Raw genomic sequence first — 24,188 nt, forward strand, 5'->3', positions numbered from 1 at the left:
TGAGCATACATTTCTGTCTGTTCTTCTAAAGGTTGATTCCCTAGCACCACAAAGCTGCCTGGTGCCATTTGGACTTTCAGTTACTGATCACCTCATGAAGCCCTTCCACCTCTCACCTTTTCCTACTTTGCCTCCAGGGTCTGCGGTGCTCTCCCTACTGTGCCCTGACTCCCTGTCAAAATCCTTCAGGGCTCAGCCAAGTCACAAGCTCTCAGTTCCCCTGAGTGCCCCCTACCCTCAACCTCAGTCCTGCATCTGTACCAATGGCTCATAAACACAAAGACACATCTGTGGGCAGCAAACACGAGCATCTTCCCATAGCCAGTCTGAAGCTCAGCGTTACAGACATAGTAGGGGCTAAATGGATGCTGTTAAGGGAAGAATATGATTTGCAGCTTCTTAATAGGTTTTGAAATTCAGAAAGAGATGGAGAGAAAAAACAGAAGTAGTAGCAACAGCACAAATTTTATCATACCCCTTATGGTCTGAATTTTTTAAACTTGCATTTCAAAGGGATTTAGAACTTCTTCCCAATTAATGAGTTGTTACTTTGCAAATTCCACTTGATTCTAAGCTTATGATGAATTTTATAAATTTTGTATTGCTTATGCCAGGATTCTTTGAAGTTTTATCCTGAAAAAGTGAAAACAAAACCAAAGAGTGGCTTTCTTTTTTATAGCAAAGTGTGTGCAGGTGCTACAAAGTTCACATTCAACAACTATTGAAAGGTTGAAACAAAAACTTGAAAGTAAATAGATTTGAGAAAATAAATATTGTGGAGCATTATGCAGTCATTCAGAAGAATGAATTTGGGCTTTGCCAGGTGACTCAGTAGGATTTTGACAAGATATTACTGAGCATGAAAAGCAAGATGTTAAAAAGTGTTTAAGAAATTTATTTATGCAAAACAACAACAAAGAATAAAGCCTGAATGTTTATGTATGGATTTGCATATGTATTTGAGTGTTTATATATGCATGCAAAGCATATTTGTGTGTGCAAGTATACACACATGGTTTGTGTATGTGTATGTATGTATATACATATACATATATATATATATGCATACATATATGCATATATGCATGATTATGGAAGCAGAAGTAAAAATTGATAGTTAGGAAATTTGGATTTCCTGGTGTTGGAGGAAGCAAGGCAGATACTGTGGGTAAAGATAGGAGGGGAAGAGGGTGAGAAAGAGGTCAATAAGGAAAAGAAATAAAAATATGCATTTAGAAAATAAACGGTGTGCTTTTATGCATTTTTGTAAAGTATGCATTTGAGTATGAGTATATATACCATAAATCAAATTTAAAATAAAAAGGAAATGAAGGTTGGACAACCCTTAGTGAAAAGAATGAAATAATGTCTGGGAAAGTGCTTCATAAGTGTTAAAGTGACATTCCGACTGAAATTATTATTGCTCTTGTCAACATGGCTATTACTATTATTAAAGACGGCTCTGGCAGAAGCTGGTTACGCTGACCGCTGGTCGACTCTGAGGAGCTGCCATCACTGGAAATTTCATTTTCCTCATTCCAACTGGGTTAGGCTCCCTGGTTGGGCGAGTCCTCGGGGCCAGCAGTCAGGGAAGTGTGCTCTTTTAGATGCCCCAATCACCCATTTGGCTCAAATCTTGCTCTGGCATGCCCCAATCCCGATTTATGTATCCACTTGCTGCACAGCCCATCATCTTCTTCTCTCTCAAATGCACCTCTGGAATGACCAGGTTGACCAGTTACTCATCTCTGTGGCTTGAAAACCAATTGTCCCTCTCTCAGAGGAAAAGTCGGCTCTCACCTGTATAGGTGCCAGCCAGCAGTGAACAGCTGGAAGAGCATGGTAGGGAAAGACCATGAGGATGGGTTCCCATATGTCTTCAAGCTACCAGCAGACCCCTGCATCCAGCTCATTCTTCAACAAAGTCCCATGTCCATCAGTATAATTAGATACAGGACTATCCATCCCCTCCCCCCCGCACTGTTGGTACTTGCTCTTGGTTCTTAACTATGTGCAAAGCTGGAGGTGGGTATAGCAAATTTATGCTGCAACAGCAACGTAGCATCTTACAGGAACCGGAAAAGTGAGGCCATTCCAACAGGGGTTTCATGGAATGGTCAATGGCAGGAGGGTTGTGGCTGAGCAGAGTTGGGAGGATGAGGAAGGCTTCCCCAAGGAAGGCAAGTAAGAAAATCACCCAGATTTGCCCCAGAACTAGAATTTATGAGTCCCAATGTTTTGAGACAATAGGAGTCACCTAATGTTTTAGAGCGGGGAGTGCCATGATCTGAAACACTTCTTGTCAGTAGCATGAAAGACGGCTGGGATGGGTCAAAGCTGCCAAAGACGATACGGACTTGGATCAATCCTCCAAGAGACATATATTCAGAACCCAGTGTTCTCATCTCCGTGACAACAGGGTTGCTCTCAGGAACTGAGATCTGATATCTCTGTGGTCCTGAGATGCCCATATTGTCACTGCCTTTAGTGAAAGCTTGATTGGGCAGAAACTCATCGGACCCCAGTGCTGGGTTTGACGAAATTCTGCACGGCCACCACCTGTCTGACCTCTGTTTCTGCTATTACCATTTTCAAAACAAATCTCAAAGATGGGCTTTCCTGGGCTTCCCAGTGAAGAATTAGTAACTCACAAGACTCACAAGTCTGCCTCCTTGGATTACTCAGGCTTAGGCAGTCAGGAAGGGACTCAGAGCAACTGTGAAAACAGTAATGACAAGGAACTCTTGCTCATGAGCATGGTGGAGTAGCAGGGAATAGATTAAACTCCCAAGTAAAACAACTAGAAACTGGGTGAGCTGTTTGCAGCAATGGTTCTCAAGATAATGATCATTGGGGAGCACAGGGAAGTTGGGGCCTGAGAGGTGGAGACAAATGAGAAATTGTCCAGATGATGATGTGGAGAGAATGCCGGGATGAAGCCCAGAGGGTAGAGCCCAGGCAGGACCTGGAGCACTTCTGGTCTGAGGAGATGGGACAGATGGGACACATAGTCTAGAAAGATAAACACAGCTCAAGCTTTCAGGGCAGAGCACCAGAGAAAAGAAAGATGTACAGGGAGAAAACTCTGAGGAGTAAATGGTCCCTTGGGGCTAGAACTGAGTGCAGATGCCTGTGAGCAGACTACCCAAAGTCAGGAGAAAAACTGAAATGATTAGAATGGTCAATTCCCAAAGCTCACACAGAGCTGGGAACAGTTCCAATTGCCATCAGCCAGTGTAGAAACCAGCACACTTCATGGAGCATTGGGGACAGGGTTCAGAAGAATTTTGACTCAGTATTGAGAAAAAAGGGTAAGCAATAAATCAGACCTAGAATTGACAAACATGATAGGATTAGTAGAAAAGTTCATTAAAATAATAATTATGACTATATTCCAGATGTCCACGGAGCTAGAGGAAACATTGAGCATTTAAAATAGATTCACAAAAGATGTAAAAATGTCCCCCAAAATTATAGAGATGAAAACTATAATGCCTGATGCAAAAATCCTCCAGAGAGGATTGACAGCAGAAAAGACACTGGGAAAGAAGGAGTTAATATATTTGAAGACATACATATAGAGACAATCCAAAATGAAGCAGAGCATCAGCAAGCTATGGGATAACTTCAGGAAACCAAATATATATTAGAGTCCTCAATGGAGAGAAGACAGAAGAGACAGAAGAAATATTTGAATAAATAGCAGCTGAAAAATAATTTTAATTTGATGAAATTGCGATGGTTGAGTTCATGTGTTAACTTGGCACATGCTGTTGTGTCCAGTTGTTTGGTCAAGCAAGAACTAGCCTGATGGTTACTGTGAGGACATTCATGGACTTAAATAATGAGTAGGTTGATTGCATCTATGGCTGATGACACCTTTCAGCCATGAGAGATGTTTCATTCAATCAGTAGAAAGCTTTAAAAGAAGTGAGGATTTCAGGAGTCAGAAGAGAGAATTTCCATTTCTACTTCAGCCAGCCAGCTTCTCCTGGCAAATCCATTGAATGGAATTTGGACATGTACATCCCCACAGTCATGTGAGACAATGCTTATATAAACATCGTATTTACAGATACTTCTTGTTGGTTCTACTTCCCTAAGGAACCCTGGCTAATACAAGAATACACCCACAGAGGCAAGAAGCTCAAAGAACATTAAGGAAAAGGAGGTTCATGTCAAAAGTCACACCAAGGAGTGTTGAAATCAAGTTGCTTAAAACCAAAGACTAAATTAATCTTAAAAGGAGCCAAAGGTGGAGGCTTCCTTTTCCTGAAACTTGGAGCAGATGTAATTTTGCCTGTTCTTCCTGCTAAGTACCTATAAACCCTGGGCATCATATATAAAACAAACATGAGAAAACTGGAAAGAAGAAGTAGCATGGAGGAAAGATCCTTAGAATTTCTTTTTGCCTCATCCAACACAGACTTGGTGCTTGGAAGAGTCAGAAATGCAGAAATACCAACAGGTGGAGCTAAGAAAATAAAGCCCCAAGAAAAGTTGCTCTCCTTAGACAGAGTAAACTTGTAGACAATTGCTGCTTTTCTCCAGTAAACACTACAGAAGAAGTATTATCCTACCTACAAGTGGAGTAAGTGCCAGATCCGAGGCACGGGTCATCTCCAGGTGCCCTAACACTCACACACATGCCAAGACTGTGTCAGATAAGGATGAGTAAGGATCCCCAGCCACACCTCAGTGAAGCCACATGGAGAGTCTGGATTCCCAACACCACCCAGTGGGATTGAGAAGCCCCTTCCTCTCCCCACTGGGGTGGTGTCAGAGAAGAATGAGTAGGAAGTCAAGGTTTTCACCATCCGGTGGCAGGAATGAGGCATTCCTCCACCTTCTCATTGTTGATGGAGCAGTAAAAAGGCACCCCTCCTTCGCCAGTCAGGGACCCAAGGGGCACCTGAATGCCAACCACCCTTGTACAGCATTAGCAAGAAGTACCTCCTCAGCAGATGGAAAACCTGGGTGTCCATCCAGGAATGAGGTGGGGTTCCCTTCCTCCAATAGAGAGGTTTCAGAAAAGACTTACTAAAATGCAAGGATTAAATTAAAATTGCATAGACATACCGATAATGTCCAGGGTTCAACTGGAGATCACCTGCCATGCCAGTAAGCTCAACGTAAACAAGAAAAAATAGTCAAGAGCTAACAACTCTGAGATGACATAGGTGTTAGAATCACCTGAGGAGAATTTTAAAGCAGTCATTATAAAAATACTTCAAAGTGCAATTCCAAATCCCTCTGGCACAGTTGGAAAACTATAAAGTCTCAGCAAAAAGAGGAAGCTTTAGAACTATGCATTTTAGGGCTGAAAATGGAAATTTTAGAACTGAAAATGAAATAACAACAGCAACAAAACACCTCAATGGATGGGGAAACATGAGAATGAACAAAGTAAAGAATCAGTGGATTTGACATAGAAAATTAGAACTCATGCAATATGAACAGCAGAGAAGACAGATTTAAAAATTAGACCATGATGAGAAAGCACCACACACTTATTAGAGCATCTAAAATGAAAAATAGCAACAGTACCAAATGCTGGCAAATATGGAAAAAACTTCATTACCTGTACATTGGAAAAAAATGATACAGTCACTCTGGAAAATATTTGGTAGTTTCTTTAAAAAGTAAACACAAACTTAAACATAATCCAGCAATTATACTTCAGGGCATGTATCCCAGAGAAATTAAAACTTATGTCTGCACAGAAATTATTCATAGCACTTTCATTTTTAATAGTAAAAAACTAGAATAGCCAAATTGTGCTCAGTAGGCAAATGGCTCATCAAACTGTGCTGTATACATAACATGGAATACTAATCAGCAATTAAAAGGAACTAATTTGATATAGCTAGCAACTTCGATGTATCTCTGGGCATTGTGCTAAATATAAAAAGTCAATCATAAAAAACCACTAACTGCATAATTCCATTCATATAATATTGGTAAAGGGGCTAAACTATAGACTTAAAAACAACAGATTAGTGGTTGCCAGAGGATAGGATTGTGTGAGAAAGGAGAGGGGGCAGCAGGAGAGAGAGCTTCATGGTGGCGGAATAGTTCTGTATCTTATGTGTGGTACTGATTACACTGATCTGCACATGTGACAAAATGCCATAGAATTACACAGATATTACACCAATTTCATGTTCCTGACTTTGATAAAGTACTCTGATTATGTAATATATAATCACTGGGCAGAACTGAGGGAAGGGCACACATGACCTCACTGCACTAGTTTTGAAACTTCTTGTGAATCTATAACTATTTCAAAATAAAAAGTATTTTTTTCAGAGAAGTAGTAAAATTGAAGTGACACATATATAGATGAACAAAGATATAGAGCACAGCTGACTTCCCTTCAGAAACTATGCAAGGCAGAAGACAGTGAAACAACATCTTTAAGGTACTAGAAGAAAAAAAAATTTAATATAATTGAAAGTATATTGTTGTAGGGTTCTTATACTCTAGGTGAAGCAAGGTAGTATTACTTGAACATAGACTATGATAAGTGAAAGGTCTAGATTATAAACCTTAAAGTAAATTCTAAGGTATCATTATAAAGAATTATACATAAGAAGTCAGCAAAAGAGATAAAATGGAATCATAAGTATAATCAATTAATCCAAACAAAAGTAATAAAAGAAAAACAGAAACAGAGAACAAATGTGACAAACAGAAAATAAATGGCATTATATATATATATTAATCCCAGTCATATTTATAATTCCATTAAATGCAAATTATTTGAACAGGCCAATTAGAAGACAGGGCTTATCAGAGTAGATACAAAAGCAAGACATAGGTATATGCTACTTACAAGAAATCTATTTTAAATAAAAAAGATATAAATAGGCTAAAAGTAAAAGGATGACTAAAGATACACAATGTTAACACTAATCAAATGGAAGCTGGAGAATCTATATTAATTTCAAACAAGGTAGACTTTAGAGCAAAGAAATTAACCAGAGATAAGAATGTCGTTTCATAATTATGAAGGGTGAGTTCATAAAGGGGAGCTGTTTTAGTTTGCTGATGCTGCCAGAAATGCAATATACCAAAAATGGATTGGTTTTTATAAAGGGAACTAATTAAATTATAAGTTTATACTTGTAAGTCCATAGAAATGTCCAAACTAAGGCATCCGGGGAAAGATACCTTGCCTTAAGAAAGGCCAGTGGGTCTAGAACTCCTCTGTCTGCTGGGAAGGCACATGGCTGGGATCTGCTGGTCCTTTGGCTTCTGGTTTCAAATAGCTTCCCTGGGGGTGTTTTCTTTCTGTGTTTCCAAATGTCTCTGTCTGTGTCAGCTCTGAGCTCTCTTCAAAATGTTCTTTTAAAGGGTTCTAGTAAAATACTCAAAGTAAAAAATAATAATAATAATCAAAGTCCACTTTGAATGGGCCGAGTTATATCTCCATTTGATCAAAAGGCTGCATCCACAATTGAGTAGGTCAATCTTCATGGAAACAACTTAATCAATGGTTCTCACCCTACAGTATTGTATCAGGATTTAAAGACGTGGCTTTCCTGGGGTACACAACACTTTCAAAACAGCACAGGGGTATAACGATCCTAGATGTTTATGTACCTAATAACACAGCTTCAAAAAACATGCAGCACAAACTGATAGAACAAAAAAGAGAAATAGAAAAATCTGCAATTATAGTCATAAGATTTAACACTATTTTTTAAAATAATTGATTGAACAAGAAGACACTTTCAATATGGATACAGAAGACTCAAAGAGCACTATCAACCAACTTAACCTAATTGAAATTTATAGAATACTCTAGCAAATAACACCAGAATACATTCTTTTCAAATATATATGCAATATTCACAAAGAAAGATCATTTTCTGGACCATAGCATGAGTTTCAGTAGATGTAAAATGATTCAAGTGATGGAAAGTCTTTTTTGGCCAATAGTGGATTTACATTAGAAATCAATGAGATAGATATCTGGAAAAATCCACAGGTATTTGGAAATTAAACAGTGTACATCTAAACAACCAATGGATCAAATAAGTCAAAGGGGAAACTATTTTGAAATGAATGAAAAGGAAAATATGATATATCAAAACTCATGAACTGTTCCTAAAGCAAGAATTGGAGGGAAATTTATAGCATTAAACACCCATATTACAAAAAAAGAGTGGTCTCAAAGACCTCTATTTCCACATTAAGAAACTAGAGAAAGAAAAGCAAAGTAAAATCAACATAAAGAGAAGAAGGAAATTAAGAAATATCCATGGAACTTGTTCTAGTTTGCTAGCTGCCAGAATGCAACACACCAGAGACGGATTGGCTTTTAATAAAAGGGAATTTATTTTGTTGGTTCTTCAGAGGAAAGGCAGCTAACTTTCCACTGAGGTTCTTTCTTACGCAGAAGGCACAGGATGGTCTCTGCTGGTCTTCTCTCCAGGCCCCTGGGTTCCAACAACTTTCCCTGGGGTAATTTCTTTCTCCATCTCCAAGGGCCCAGGCTGAGCTGCAAGTGCTGAGATGAGGAATGCCAAGCTGCTAGCAGTGCTACGTTGCAATCTCCCATTTAAGCACCAGCCAATTAAGTCAGACGTCACTCATTGCAGCAGACACGCCTCCTAGCTGACTGCAGATGTAATTGGCAACAGATGAGGTTCACGCACCATTGGCTTATGTCCTCAGCAACATGACTAGGTATGCTCACCTGGCCAAGTTGACAACTGAATCTAACTAACACATGTCCACCCCTTGTCAACTTGGCAACTTCAAGCATCACCTTAAACAGATGTAAAAAATTCTCTTGCTGTGGACCTGTGAATCTCAAAACAAGTCCAGTGCCAATAAGCAAAGGAGGATATTCACAGGATACAGAGTTTCATTTCCATAGGGAGAAATTGGAAGAAACACAGATGTAAAACCTGCAGGGCAAGCGCCATGGGATTTCAAAGTCCAAAAGTCATTCATCCTTGGGCTATAGGAAGTGGCAGTCCCACCCCTTCCAAGGGCCTATGCAGTGGCTGGCCTCTTTCCAAATCAACCTCGGGGAACATCGAGGAGACCACCTCTGGGCTCCACTCTCTCCAGGCATCAGGGCCACCCCTGGGCTCTCTGCCATTTCTGGGGCACACGCTCAACCCCTCCACATGGTGGCAGCCAGGCTCTCCCAGTCCCCCAAGGAGCGTGCTACGCCTTTTCCAAGGCCCGAGGCTGCACAACTATTCCACTGCAATGAGAGGGGAGACTCATCCTCGCCCTTCAGGGTAAACTCACCCTCTCCACACATACAGGTGGGTCCACTCTCCTGGCCGAGGTTTCTTGGCTTCAGACCCGAACTTCCACGGTTCTCACTCTGCAAACTCCAATCTCTCCCTTTTCTGCCCTCCTTTGTCAAGATTGGCGGTGGTTCCATTTACACAAACAGTCTCTTCAAGCCCTCCAGGACTTCTCCATCAATCTCTTCACAGTTCCTCCAAAGTCTTCCCCTAAACCATCCAAAACACAGTTCCAACAGATCTGGCATTTGCAAACCACAGAAGCACCCCACTCTCCGGTACCAACTCTGTTCTAGTTTGCTAGCTGCCAGAATGCAACACACCAGAGACGGATTGGCTTTTAATAAAAGGGAATTTATTTTGTTGGTTCTTCAGAGGAAAGGCAGCTAACTTTCCACTGAGGTTCTTTCTTACGCAGAAGGCACAGGATGGTCTCTGCTGGTCTTCTTTCCAGGCCCCTGGGTTCCAACAACTTTCCCTGGGGTAATTTCTTTCTCCATCTCCAAGGGCCCAGGCTGAGCTGCAAGTGCTGAGATGAGGAATGCCAAGCTGCTAGCAGTGCTACGTTGCAATCTCCCATTTAAGCACCAGCCAATTAAGTCAGACGTCACTCATTGCAGCAGACACGCCTCCTAGCTGACTGCAGATGTAATTGGCAACAGATGAGGTTCACGCACCATTGGCTTATGTCCTCAGCCACAAGACTAGGTATGCTCACCTGGCCAAGTTGACAACTGAATCTAACTAACACAGAACTCAATGAAATAGAAAAAAGGATAGAGAAGCATTGAAACAGAAAGCTGGTTCTTTGAGATTATCAATCAAGTTGATAAACTTCTAGCCAGGCTAATCATAAAGAGCCTGAGACTGAGAACAAATTACCATCATCAGGATGTGAGAAGCAGCATCACTACTTATCAAATTATACACTAAATATGTGCAGCTTATTGCATGTTAATGATACCTCAATAAAGCTGTTATGAAAAAACTAAAATTAAATATAATTAACAATGTTGAGTATTTCCCACTTAGTGCTTCTCTTAGTTCCCTAGGGCTGGCATAGTAAAGAACCACAAACTGGGTGGCTTAAAGCAGCAGAAACATATTCTCTCCCAGTTCTGGAGGCTTGGGGTCCAAAATCAAGGTGTCAGCAGGGCCGTGCTCCCTCTGAAGTCTGTAGAGGACTCCACTCCTTGCTTTACTCCTGGCTGCTGGTGGCCCCAGGGTTCCTTGGCCTGTAGCTGCACCTGCTTCTATCTTCATCTGTCTTCTCTCTGTTTGTCTGTCTCTTTATGTGGCCTTCTCCCCTCCAGGCTCTGTCTCCCCTCCCCTTCCTATGAGGGCACATCATATTGGATCAGGGCTCACTAATCTCACATACAAGTCCCTATTTCCAAATAAGGTCACATTCCTGGGACTAGGGGTTAGGACTTAAAATGTCTTCTGGGGGGACACTGTTCAACCAACAACAGTATACCCCAGTCCCTGGCATATAAGAAACCCTCCACAGATGTTTAAAGAGTGAAGGAATGGCTTGGACAAAGAAAATGATAATAATGGTGATAGTGGGATGCCATCCAGAATACTGACCACCACTAAAGTTAGAAAGCTCAGGTTGGCAAGAAGGCTGGAATCCACAACCGTTTACAGCCTCATTCTGAACACCCTTCCTTTCCGCCCCCAGCTCAGGTGGAAGCTGCTCCCCAGCAAAGCATTAGTAATTCCAGGTCCCACACTTTGATGGTGCAACACTTAGATACGGGGGTGTAAGAACAAGGGGTAGGGTCCATGCAAGGTGGAGGGTGATGTCTGTTGAAGGGGGTTCAGAAGGGGAGATGAACAGAGAAGAGAAGAGCTAATTATTGAAGAGGTTATAGCTAGAAACAGCTTGTTGCCCACCCATTGCACAAAATTCTTTGTGATGTTGAATTAATTCTAACAAGGCCTGTTTGCACCCTTCCCCTAACTGCTGCTACATCCAATACAAGGACAGCTTCTTGCTGAGACAGACATTGGTGGTTCCCACACCTATGGCAGAGTTACTCTGAGAGGAAGACTTTTCTGCCTTTTGGTTCCAATGATCACCCTCCATCCATTCACAAATTCAGGGTGCTACTTTCTCTCCCAAGGCCTTTGCAATCACCCATGTTACACATGTCTCCTTTCAAAGGACATTTACTCATTGCCCAAGAAACCAGGAGCTACTCAGTCCCAGCCTTGGGGTGCTCTGGAGTGTATACCATCTCGTATATTTGCGTCTGACCTCTCTTTCCACTCTCCTGACACTTTGCTTCCCTCCTTTTCTCTCATGTGTCCTTCTTCCTCTCCCCTGAGCATTCAGATTTCCAGGGACAGGATAGCAGAGGGATTAAGAGGTAAGTGTTTATCATCAGCAATCTTCAAGGAAGCCCAAGTTCGGCCATTTACTGCCATATGTTTTTGAGAAAGCTACTCAACCCCTCCAAGACCATTGAACAGTACATCCTTCCGTCCTGCATTTATTTGAAAAGTATTCATTGAGCACCTACTCTGCTCCAGCACTTCCCTTGGAAATAGGGGTAGCCATGGGCAAAGCCCCAAGTGGGCTTCTACTTCAGTGGGCACAGAATATAAACAAATATTTAGGTAGTGTATCAGGTGGTGGGATTTAATGCAGGAAGACGATTGGGGAGGGCCTAAGATTGAAGTGGGTTGAGTTCTTCAGTACTGAGGTGAAGACCTCTTTGATGAAGTGTCCTTTGAACAGGGCCTTTTGAGAAGTGAGAAGGTAATCCTTTGGCTTCTTTGGGAAAAGCATTCCCTGCACAAGGAAAAGCCAATGCTAAGGGTACTGCCACTGAGGCAAGGGCACCTTTGACTTGGAGGAAGCATCAAGGTCAGTGAGAGAGGAAGAATGGACAGAGACAAGGGCAGACAGGAAGCAAGGGGCTTAGTGAATGGGAGGTGGGAAGCCATGGGTGGGTCTTTCTTAGTCACTTGCGTGTTCCCTGGCCTCTGGAGCATCCAGAATGTGCCTTCCCAAGCCTCTCATCCAGACTCAGGCAAGCTTTGTGGGAAGGGTTTTGGTAGCAAATGTTGCTCAGCCCAAAGGCCTGGCACTCCCCTCACACATGGTAGGTTTGCTGTACAAAGATTTCCTACCTTGGTGAGTTACATGGCTCTTCCTTATAAGAAATTGGACTCAGAAGCAATTCTTTCCACCCATAGTTGTTTCAAAATTGCAGTTCCCTATCCAGAAACCAATTCGTAGTTTCTATGTTTAGCACATGACTCTGAATCCAAAACATGCTGTGCCTGAATCTTGACACTAACTGAGGCAAATAAGGAATGAGCACAACCTGACAGGTGTGTGTGTATGCACATGTGTGAGAATGTGAGAATTTGGGAGTGAGTGTCTGAGTGTGTGTGAATGAATAAGTGAGTGTGTGAGTATGCATGTACATAGTGTGTGTGAGTGGGTAAGTGTACATGCATGAGTGTGCTTCTATGTATCCATATACAAGTGAGTCTATGTGAGTGTAGGTGAGTGGATGTATTTGTGTGTTCCTGTATGAATGTGTGTGAGCTAATATGTCTGTGTGAGTGTGTATGAATGAGTGTGAGCGTGCATGAGGGCATATAAAAGTATGCCAGAGTTTGCCTGTGTGTGAGAGCATATGTGAGTTAAAAGTAAATGTGTGAGAGTAGGTGTGAGTGGGTGGGTGGGTGGGAGTGAACTGAATATGTGTGTGATGGAGTGTGTCTGTATATGTATCTCTGTGTCAGTGTGTATGTGTGAAGGAGTGTGTTTGCATGTGTGTCTGTATGTATCTATGTGTGAGAGAGTAGGTGAGTGTCTGACTGTATAAGGGAACAGTTGTGCATGAGTGAATGTATTTATGTATGTCTGTGTGGGGGGGAGTGTGTTTGCATGCCTGCGTGTGTGTCCTCACATGTGCAAGGGCTGAGGACTGTGCTTCCGTTTGGGTTTGCTCCCTAGGATCCTGGTGCCAGTTGCTAAGAAACCCCACCTTGGGGCATTTTTACCTGAGGAGGCTCTGTGTGTTCTAGTACGTGTGCCCTCTATGAAAGGGCTCAGATGCCGCTGCAGCATCGCTACCTTGTCGTCCTGCGGGACAGACATCTGGAGCTCGCACTCTGAATGTCACAGAAATGAGATTGCTGCCTCCAAACATTTCTCCTAACACCCGAGCTCAGAGTCCTCAGCCCCAAGTTTCACTGCTTTGCTTTCTGCCCGTTAACCCCCAGCTCCAGGGGCCTGAACAACTTTAAATAAATAGCAGATGAATTGATTTGATTATCAGACTGATTTTATTCTCTGTGCTCTAATGAAGAGTCCATATTATGCAAATGCTTATGATTATGACAGCAAGTTTTTAATTGCAAATTCATTCCCCAAGCCCAAAATAAACTTTTGCCATGCCGGGGGGCTGCTGTACACAGGGAAGATAGAAAAACTCATTTCAGGGCAAATGCATCCCAGGAAAAAATAATTAAGCTCCTTAGAATTAATTTGAGGCCTTTTGTATTTATCTTTTCTGACTCATTATTGAAAGTTAGAGGAACTGATCAACTCTGTTCCCTTTTATTCTATCAAATTAAAATTAAAAAAAGAAAAAAAGAAAGGAAAAGGAAAGAAGCAGCAGCCCATATGGGAGCTTTGGAGAGGGCCAGGTTTGGGCATGTGGAAAGGTCTCGCCTCCTGCTTCAAATTGTCCTTGTCCACAAATTTCGGCTGGAAACTGTAGGGGATGGCAGCCCCTCCTGCTGGGAAGCATCCCCTCAAGGGGCTTAGATGGGGAGGATGGAGCCTCGGCTGCTTCCACCTGCCCATGAGGCACAATCCAAAGAAGCACAATGGAAACCACGTTTCTTCTCACTTGTGAGGCCAATTTCAGTGCTTCTCCAATGAGAGCAAGTGTCTCCCCTTCAGCTTAGTTATCCAATCCCCACCACCACCACACACACACACACACCAGAGAGGGGCAAGAAAGAGGCCCAGGTTGAGAAAAAGAAGGCCATAGCCAGCCCCACCCCCACCTCCACCCCAAAGGGCATGTGGATGTCCCCTCGAAATTGTATTCTGTACCAGGCCCTCCTTGCATGTAACACCTTGCTGCCCTCCAGACACGCTGGACACATTTGCTTTGTGTCAGTCCCTTTTGCACAGCTGGCCCTTTGACTGAAGGGTTGCCAACATCCTCTTTCTGGGCCTGACTTTATCTCCATTCTGTCAAGACCCCCCTGGAGAGAGATGAGCCCTTCCCACTAGGTCTCTAAGGCTAATCAACCCCCACACACCGAAGTGGTCCTCCCTCCCACAGACCCCAGATCACCCCAGCCTCCCGACAGTCCACCTGCCACCTGGCCACGGCTCACCTGGCCTGCAGTGCACCTTTTCTCATTAGGCCCCTTACCTGAGACACCCACAGCTCATTCAAGGACCCAGGGGGTGTGGGGACTGGCACAGAAAGACCCCCCCTCTTGGTGAGCTGGGCAGCACAGTAGGAGAAGCCCTTCCCGAAGGGGTCTCCCGCCACACGCTGGGGGAACAACCATCATCCTCCTGCGAGCCTAATGCCCTCCACCACTGGCATGACAATGGTCGTGTCTGTGCGTACATTGCTTTGCTACTGTTTCCTCGCTAGAGCTATACCTGAAAGATTGTATCAGCTATGCCACTGGGCTGTCACTTGCACATAACCCTGCTTCCGGGGCCCCGGCTCCACCTGGGCTCCAACTCCACCTGCCAGGCTCTGGTTTACTTTGGCTGGCTGTGCTCTTTGGGAAGGGAGACATGCAGAGCTCCTTCTCTCTCCCTCCCTCTCTTTCCACTTTGACAAGTGGACAGTGGCATGGCTGGGCGTGGGGTATTCGAATAGAATTGTCTCCTTCAAACTTACAGAAATTCTCTCAGCACCCAAAGCATTTGAGGCCAGTCTGATTTTTCAGTCTATTTTTCGGCAGGAGGCCTTTTCTGGCTTTATGCTTACAAGGTGATGCTTTTCAATGGTGAAGTTCAGTCGTCATCCTGTGCTCTATGTAGGTGTGGTTCTTTGTGCATTCTGTTTGCCTGATATTTAATGAGCACTTTTGATATGCAGATTCAGATACTTCTTGAGCTTGACAAAGCATTCTATTTAAGCCCTTGAGAACTGCTTATTTCCCATTAAAACCTTCAGTGCTTCCAATCTTCAGCCGGTCCTCACCACTCTGCCCTGGCCAGGCTCTCAGACTCATCTCTCTTTCCCTCCACTGCCCCTGACTCCCCATACTCAACTCCACAGGACTTCATGCTGCTCCTCAAACAAGTGTTGACAGCCCCCACCCCACCCCCCTGCCCATTGAGACCATGGGGACTGAGTTCTCTCTGTGAGGAATGCTCTTTGCCCACTTCTCCACATAGCTGCCTCCTTCTTGTTATTTAGGCCTCGGCTTAAATGCACCACTCAGAACTTTCCAGAGCATCTGAGTGAAGGGATATTTGTTCCCTTCCAAATTCCCACCCCAAACCACCTTGTTTCATATTATCTTCAATTATCACCTTCCCAGCATTTACAGGTTCTCAGAACTGTCTCATTTGTTTGCATGATTTTAGCTGCGCCCCCTCTTGCAGGCTGTTTCTGTGCCTTTGTTCACGGTTCTGTGTTTGGTCCCCAAAACAGCATCTGCAAATAGCAGGCACCCCATAAATCTCAAGAGCTGCTCTGTTCTGAGCCTGTCACAGAGCCTCTGCCTTCCCACATGGCAGGGCTCAGCTTCGGTCCCAAAGACCTGGGTGGACAGGGGAAATTCTGGTGCTTCCCAATCCTGCACCCATATAATCGCTGGGCATCTCTGCAGGTTCCAAATCTGCTCTTCGCTCTTCTGCTTCATCTTACAAAGCCAACAGCAAGGGCTTGTCAAATGTGGTTTCCTTTCCACATGTAGCCCCTCCATTTCCTCTTGCTTCTCGATGTCTTCCTTCCCTGGTCTTATCCCATCAGAGGACTCGAGCAGGCTGTGGTCTGCCTGTGTTCCACCTGAGTTTCTTGCAGTCAGTGTTTTAAAACTGCAATCTTTTCCCACCTCTTGGGTGACATTATTTTTGATATATTGGATGGTCGGTTGATTTTCAGGTTAATCCAGCTTAAAGACTGAGCATCCTCTTCTGACTGCTCCTTCTTCAGAGCACCAGTTCTCACCTGACATGAAATTACGTGTTTATTTCATGATGTACTTATTCCCTGACCCCTGACAGGTGGCGACCTGTCTGTAGAATGAAAGCTCAGGGGACTGGGCCATTGTCTGTTTGGTTCACTGCTGCACCCACCATGGTGCAGGCACACAGCAAGTGCTGGCTGAATGCATCAGGCACACAGTGAGTACTTGCTGCATGCATCGGGCATACAGTGGGTGCTTGCTGAACACATCAGTGGATAAACCAATGAATGGGTTTGTGGATCGCGAGGGCCCCTCATCCTGCTGTTGATATCCCCACAACCCTGAAACTTATATCCCTTTCTTGTCAAAGCTGTCTGGCATGTGACAGGAGGTCTGAACTCCCAGGCAGCTATAATCTGCCTTCCTGGAAGTCTTGGAGAATGAATAAACAAATGGATGGGTGCATAATGAATTAAATAATTAATATGAGTGTCTTCTTCTTGTAGCATCTCACTTACCATTCTAATCAGACCTCTCTTGACCCTAGACATGCTCTATATTTAACAATCAAGGTAGATAGACTCAAAAGTGGCCCTGCAACCCCCACCTCCTGCTCTGCTCCTTTCCCCTTGGATTTGGGCTGGGACTCTGACTTCATTTTTTTTTTTTCAGGGGTAGGGTGCATGGTCCAGAAATCGAACCTGGGTCTCCTGCATGGAAGGCAAGCATTTTACTACTGAACAACCTGTGCACCTCTGACTTGCTTTTAACCCATAAGATATGGTGAAGGGGTTGGAAGGTGGTTTCTGTGATCACATCATAGTATTCTGCGACATCTGCTTTACAGAGAGGCCCTCTCCCTTGTTGACTTGGAAGAAACAAGCTGCCCAGGTGTGAACCGCCCTCTGGAGGTGGCCATGTGGAAGGAACTGAGCCAACTTCTAGCAATAGCTGGCCAAGGCCCTCAGTGTGACAGCCTGTAAGGAGCTGGGTGTGGCCAGCTGCCAACTGCATGAGCTTGCAAGCAGACTCCTTCCCAGCCTCAGATGAGACCCCAGCTTCAACCAATGCCCAGAGTGCAGCTTTGCAGTAAGCTGTGCCCATAAGGACTGTGTGATAATAAATGTGGGCTGTTGCAAAGTGCTATGCCTGGGGGAATATTGTTATGCAGCATTAGCTAACTCATGCAGTGAATTCAACCCTATGCTCCTCTATCCAATATCTCTCTTTCCTCTTAGGCTTGGATATCTGGGGCCTGGGCTCTCCTCTGCATACCTATGCCTATAAACAGATTATTTGTTAAGCTAGTGTGGATTCAGAAAAAAAAATCCCCCCAAATTCCAGCCATTTACATTACATAATTTTCCACATACTTGAATATTTTCTAGAATAAAATTTTTTTCATAATTGGACAGAAGAGGAAAAGTTCAAATATGTATCTTTGAACATTTTCCCAGAAGTTTAGAAAATTTTTGCAGCGCCTGATTCGAGAACTGAGGGATGAATCTGAAATTAAATACCTAAAGAACTAGACTCTGAACTACAACCACCCAAAAGTTGTTGGGATCAAACCTTTCACTGTTTAGTCCATCTTTATTTGCATATTCTGACTGGGAAGACAGTTATGTAAGTTATCATTATTATTGTTATATCATTGGCATTATCTTGGGCATCATTTATTGATCATTGTCTGTAAAGCAGACTCTCTACACAGAGAGATAGATAAGTTAGATTGACTTTTTTAAAAATCCCCATAACGATTTAGTCCAATTCTGTAAATACACATGTTACAGACCTCATAATTCTGCCTGGTTGGGCACTGGCCCTCCGTGGATTTATTGCTTGCCACTGACCTAATCGCGTGTGATGGGAAATTGTGCCTCCCGTTCGGCTGACTCAGAGCAAAGGGCCCACCTGGACCCACGGCCAAGCTGAGAGAACAAGGCATTTGTCCTTAACTCAAAGCAGTCCCCAGACTTATCGATCTTAACCAAATGTCAAATACCCCACTTTCCACAATAAATGTCTCTCTTGAAATTTCTGTATAAATTGAATTTTTATAAATCAAATCGTATTGTAAAGCCAGTCAGGAGAAGAGCTGTTTATGGGAAACCTGTTTTCCTTCCTTTACAAATGAAAGAAAGCCTTGCCATTGAATTTTAGAAAGCTTTATTCTTAAAGTCTTTCCTTCATTTTAACATTTTTACAATGTCATGTTGCTAATAAAGTAGTTCCTGGCTCTGTGGTATTATGCTTGGAATATTAATGAAGCAATGAACTTGAGTGTATACAGAATCACGACATTTAAATTTCTAGCATCCCAGTGAAAGGTCTGGAATACTGGAGAAAGTGTGGCCTTTTGAATCCTTTTCAATCACTCATTCAATATTTTTGAGCACTTAGTCTGTTCCAGCTGCTGTTCCAGGCTTTGGGCGTTCCTTAGTCCTCTGGATCGCAAACTGAGCATGGTCAGGACTGCCGAGAGGGCTTACTGAAACACGGGCGGCCGTGCTTGCTTTGGCAGCATGTGTGCTAAAAGCGGAACACTACAGAGTAAGATTAGCATGGCCCCTGTGCAAGGGTGACCAGCAAATTGCAGAGCATTCTGTAATTTAAAAAAAGCAAAAAGTACGATGTCTGGACCCCGCCCCTGTAGTTTATGACCAGGTTTGGAGTGAAGCCTGAGAATGCACGTTTCCAGCAAATCCCCAGAGGCTGTGAGGTTGCTGATACTGGACCACTCCTTAGAGCCACTGCGTGGGCAACAAGTTAAAGCCCTTCCCTTCCGGGGATCTTATGTCTTCCATAGGCCTGCATGTTCCGTTTCTGGCCCCATGATTATTAATTGATATAAAACAAGGAACCAGAATTCTCTAGGACTTTACATACTGATCCATTAAAAAAGGTGGAAAATATATCTTCATTCTGGGGCTGCAGGCGCTTAGTGCTGAGCACGTGGAAGGGCCTCAGTAAGAATACATCTTATTACGTTCTGTTCTGGAAAAGATGACAGGAGGAAATTCAACCTGATTGGCTGGAAATAACCCCGAGCAAGGCGTGCACAGGTGTGAGTCTGAGTGCCGTCGTGCTGGTCTGGCCTCTGCCTGGGTGGCCACTTTCCCTCTCTGGGAATCGATTTCCTCTGCCATGACATTCATTCATTTATTCCTATTTACTCACTCATTTCACCACATCCTTACAGAGCCCCTTTCTGCACGTGAAGCCCGTGCATTGTGGGGAGTGTCCCTGGCCACAGGGATTAGCGCCCACAGGGGAATCAGGTCCGAACGGGGAATCCCACAGCAAAGTATAACTGTCACTAATGCAAGTGTAACTCACCCACTGAAGGCGTGCCTGCTTGGAGCAGGGCAGAGCTTATTTTTGTTGTCCACTGCTCCTTTTGATTTATCAATAGGGAGATGCTGCACATTAGCCTTTTCCCTGATCAAACCAAACAGGTCCTGGGACTTTTCTATTCAATAGAGACAACCCTACACTCACTTTAAACCACAAAACACAATCTTGCTCTGGAAATTAAAAACCGTCTAGGCTGCCTATTATTCAATACTTGAGTCTTTATTTGAAGGCGCCATTTCCCCTCCCCAATACCCCGTCCCCCCTGCCAAGGCCACTAGGCAAAGTGGCTTTTCGGCAAAGAAAGAATTCACTAGAGCCTATACAGCGAGTAGAGAACAATTAATACAAGGGATGGCCACAGATGCGAGTTTCTGCCAACTTGCTTCGGTGAAGAGACCACAGGTGAAGAGAAACCATGACCAGGTTTGCCTCCTGTTTAATTTTAGGATAACGCAACCATCCTCCTCTCCAAGGCTCGCCTGTCCCTGCCCAGGACACCATGCGAGTGGCATGGGTTTTGGTGGCGACAATGGTTTGCAGCTCTCCGAGAGTTGTGAATGGCTTTTGGGTTGCCTTCACAGTGTGGCAGAGAAACTCTAGGGCTTTTGGGGGAGCCAGAGTGGGGTCTTCCCAGTTGTTAAGAATGTCCACTCTAATTTTACTCCCAGGAAATGGGGGAACATAGACTGACAGTGTTATGGGTTGAATTCTGTTCCCACAACGTTATGGCAAAGTCTCCTCATCAGTGCTTCAGAATGCGACCTCATTTGGAAACAAAATTGAGGATGGGATTGGTTAAATAAAGACGGGGTCACATGGAGTGGGGTAAACCCTTAATCCAGTATACCTGGCATCCCTATAAAGAGCAGGAGGTCTGGATGCAGAGACAGACAAACAAAGTGGGGAGGTGGCAGTGATTGGAGGGTGGCTGTCCTGGCTCGGACACCAGGGACCTCCAGGGCCTGGATGAGGGGGTGGGTTCTCCCCTAGAGCCCCAGAAGGGGCATGCCCTGCCTTCACCGTGATTGCATACGTGTAGCCTCAAGAACTGTTAGAGAGTAATTTCCGTCATTTTAAACCATCCAGTTTTGGCAATTGTTACAACAGGCACAGGAACCTCACAGGTGGTTACCTAGACCCTCAAATCTACCCTGAGTCCTCCCAGAAATGGGGACATCACATTCTCCTTTGGGTTCCAGGAAATGGGTGGGCATCAGCTCAGAAGCAGTATCTAGTAAACCAAGGAAACCAGGCCATTCCCCTTCTCCCAGTCCACCATCGGTGCAGTCAGCAACTGCCAGGCCACCGAGTAAGGCTTGGAGGAAAGTGTGAGCACACAGTTGCAGAATGTTCCGAGGCCCTTCTGCCCAGGAATCAACATGCCCTTCAGTCAAGGAGCTCTGAGGGCCAGGCGTGGAGACTGAGGGACAGCCAGACTTTCCACTGTGGTGTCTCAAGCTGGGTTTCTGCCCACAAGAGCATACATTGTTCCATGTTTAATTAAGGAATATTTAGTGAGTTTTCCATGGATTGCACTCTGAGGGACACATTTAGCATCACTGCCAAAGATCCTTGTGGAAAGAAGAGGTCAGCACCTTGTCCCTCTGTCTTTTAGTGATGTGCTCACCTGTGTGTGCCACACAGGTGTTGCCTCTCAGCCTCTCACACTCAGGGTTCCATCATCCCCATTCTATGGAGGTACCTGCCACCCTTATCCTGAGCTTACTGAAGAGCTTTCCAAGAATGCTTCTGCTCCTTGACCAAATGCGTATCTCAAAGCCTTTTGAAGGGAGTGTCTACTGGGCCCTCCTGGGAAGGGTTGTGGGGGAAGGAACATGCAGGGAACATACAACAAATCAACCCCAATGTTCCTGGGTTTCTAAGCCTTTGCATTTCTTTTCTGAGATTTGGAATCTCCAACAAATGTAGAGCTTTGAGTCCAAGCTTCAATCAGTGGAAAAAACTGTCAGAAACTTTTTCAGCTTCTTGAACTAAGACATTGAGTGGTGAGTATACCACTACCAGAAAATTTGGACTGATTCCTTTTTATCTTCCATCCTCTTTAGCTTGACACCTTTCAAATTCATTTCCATATATCTTCTCCACATTTCTGCTGGTGAAAATTGTCAGACTCTTGTAATTTCTTCATAGTATAGATAATCTCTACCCAGGTGAGACATTATACTTGCCCACCTCCCAGAATACAGAGATACATACAGAGTACAGAGAATACTCTGTATTCATGTATCTCTGGATTATGGATAAGGGGCAGTGAGGGTGGTTTGGGGAATAACAGGTGTCCTTTTTTCTTTCCTTTTTTTTTTTTTGGGTGCATGTTCCGGGGATCAAACCTGGGTCTCCAGAATGAAAGGTGAGCATTTTAACCACTAAACTACCCATGCACCCTAGAACAGGCATCCTTTTGCAAGGTTGAGTTTGCTGGACTCCTTGGAGACAGGAAGAAGGGCTACTTCTGCTGGCAATGACCCTCCAAGAGATTCAGGGACTCAAAATTCCCAAGTTTGTCTGAGTCCATTCCAAATACTCAACATAAGTCTCAGGATCCCATTTCTTCCTATCCATGCCCTAACATTTACACAAGAAAGTGAGTCACTGTGCAAATTCATTTACATCATAATTCAGAAATGATGATTCTGAAAAAAAGTATTGCATGATTAGGGATGTCTTCTCCCGCACTGGCTAGCCCTCTTCTGGAGGTCCCCAACCCCCTACCTTGACCTCCACCCTCCACCCTCAGAGCAGAAGGCGGCATTTGCCAGTCTCAATCCTGAAGTTTTCTGCATGTGGAATCTATTTGAGTATTAGAAAGGAGGATGGAACCAGAGAAGCAAAAGTGGGTGATTAGCCAGGGAGGTAAAATTTGCTCTCCGAAGAGGAGAAAGATTGGATGTGGAGAGAAAAAGGGAGCGAAGGAAAGACAAGAGCTCAGAGAAGGGGGCAATTTTGAGTTGAAGTTGAGTGTGAGAGAGAAGGAGGGTTTTGAAAGGAACAGCTCATTATGAGAAGGGTAGTGAAGGCTCCAGGAGTGAGGAGAGAGCATGCTGAAGGCACTTTGCAGGGAATTTAGAATATACTTCCCTCCTTCTGTTGTACTTTGAGAAAGTCACAGCATAGATTTGAGTTGGATGGAGACTGCTTTTAATTTAATTTCTAAATCCTTGTTGATAGCCAGGTCCTTGCTGTCCTCAGTTCAGGCGGGCCGCCCCTCGCTCTTGTCCTTTTGCTCAGCTGTGATCTCTTCCACGGCAGCAGCCTACAGCCAGCTCGCCTCTCTCATCGGTGCGGGCACTGCTGTGTTTGATGAATGTGGCTGGATAAATGGTAACCTTGAAAAATAGTCAGTGGTGTATAGGTCTGCATATATACGAATCTATTTTAAAAATATATAAAATAGTATGTCATAAATCTCATTTGGTTTCTTACATTTTCCGATAAACACTATTATTTAAGATCTATCCTTGTTGGTCTGTAGCTCATAATTACAGCTTCCCGTTGCCACATGGAATGTTATGTTAGGTATTTCCCAAACATTACTGAACCAACCCCACAATTAATATGCATCCAGTCTGCCTAAAAACACCTGATAGCTGCCATGTGCTTAAGTTCACGGGTGAATTTCTCTAACGTACGCCCCTGGAAGAGTAAACAGGGCACATTATTTCTTTCATTTTAGTTACATTGATATATAGTTTACATGTCGTAAAATTCACCCTTTTAAAGTGTGCAGTTCAGTGGGTTTTAGCATATTCATATCACTATGATCTAATTCTAGAATATTTTCATCCTCTCATTAAGAAACCTGTATTAGCAGTCACTCCCCATTCCCACATACGCCCCTATCCCCAATCACTGTCAAGCACCACTGTGTTTTATTTATGGATTGTCTCTCTTTCTTTTTTAAAAAATGTGTTTATTAACTTCTTGACCTTCAGATAACAAAAGTGAAATTCATCATACATTTTAGTTCATAGAACATGAGCCTATTTCTTTTTTTTTTCTATTCTTTTTTAACTGATCTATTTCCTCTCTGATCTTGACCACCTTATTTCTCCTTCATGGGATGCCACTCCAGTGTTGAAACCTAATTTATATTTGTTATATGGAGAATATTTTTATATATGTATTTCAATATACAAATGGTATTGTGCTAGTTTCTTATCTTTCTACCCAAATGTACAATGTTAGAATTCAGAGAGATGGTATAGTGTAGTGTCTGAGTATCATTTCCCATGGAAAGGAATCAAAGCCCATCATAGAAACTGCTGAATCTAAGTCCAGGCCAGAAAATGTTTAAGAACAGCCTGGAACTTCTCCATACTCCTGGCAGGAAAAAAGCTATCAAAGACTGCCAGGGTCATGCAAAGGAACACAGAGTCCATCAGCTCTCACCAAACC

At 43.7% G+C, this 24,188-nt stretch overlaps 1 non-coding gene across 1 annotated transcript; it reads left to right on the plus strand.

The window, feature by feature from the left end:
- Positions 1 to 18,923: 18,923 nt before the first annotated feature.
- On the plus strand, positions 18,924 to 19,031 carry LOC143643024 (U6 spliceosomal RNA). Its single transcript, XR_013156074.1, has one exon. It is a non-coding gene; the product is annotated as a U6 spliceosomal RNA (small nuclear RNA).
- Positions 19,032 to 24,188: the final 5,157 nt, after the last annotated feature.

Source organism: Tamandua tetradactyla, chromosome 7, assembly GCF_023851605.1.
Source record: "Tamandua tetradactyla isolate mTamTet1 chromosome 7, mTamTet1.pri, whole genome shotgun sequence".
In the NCBI taxonomy this organism is placed as follows: Eukaryota; Metazoa; Chordata; class Mammalia; order Pilosa; family Myrmecophagidae; genus Tamandua; species Tamandua tetradactyla.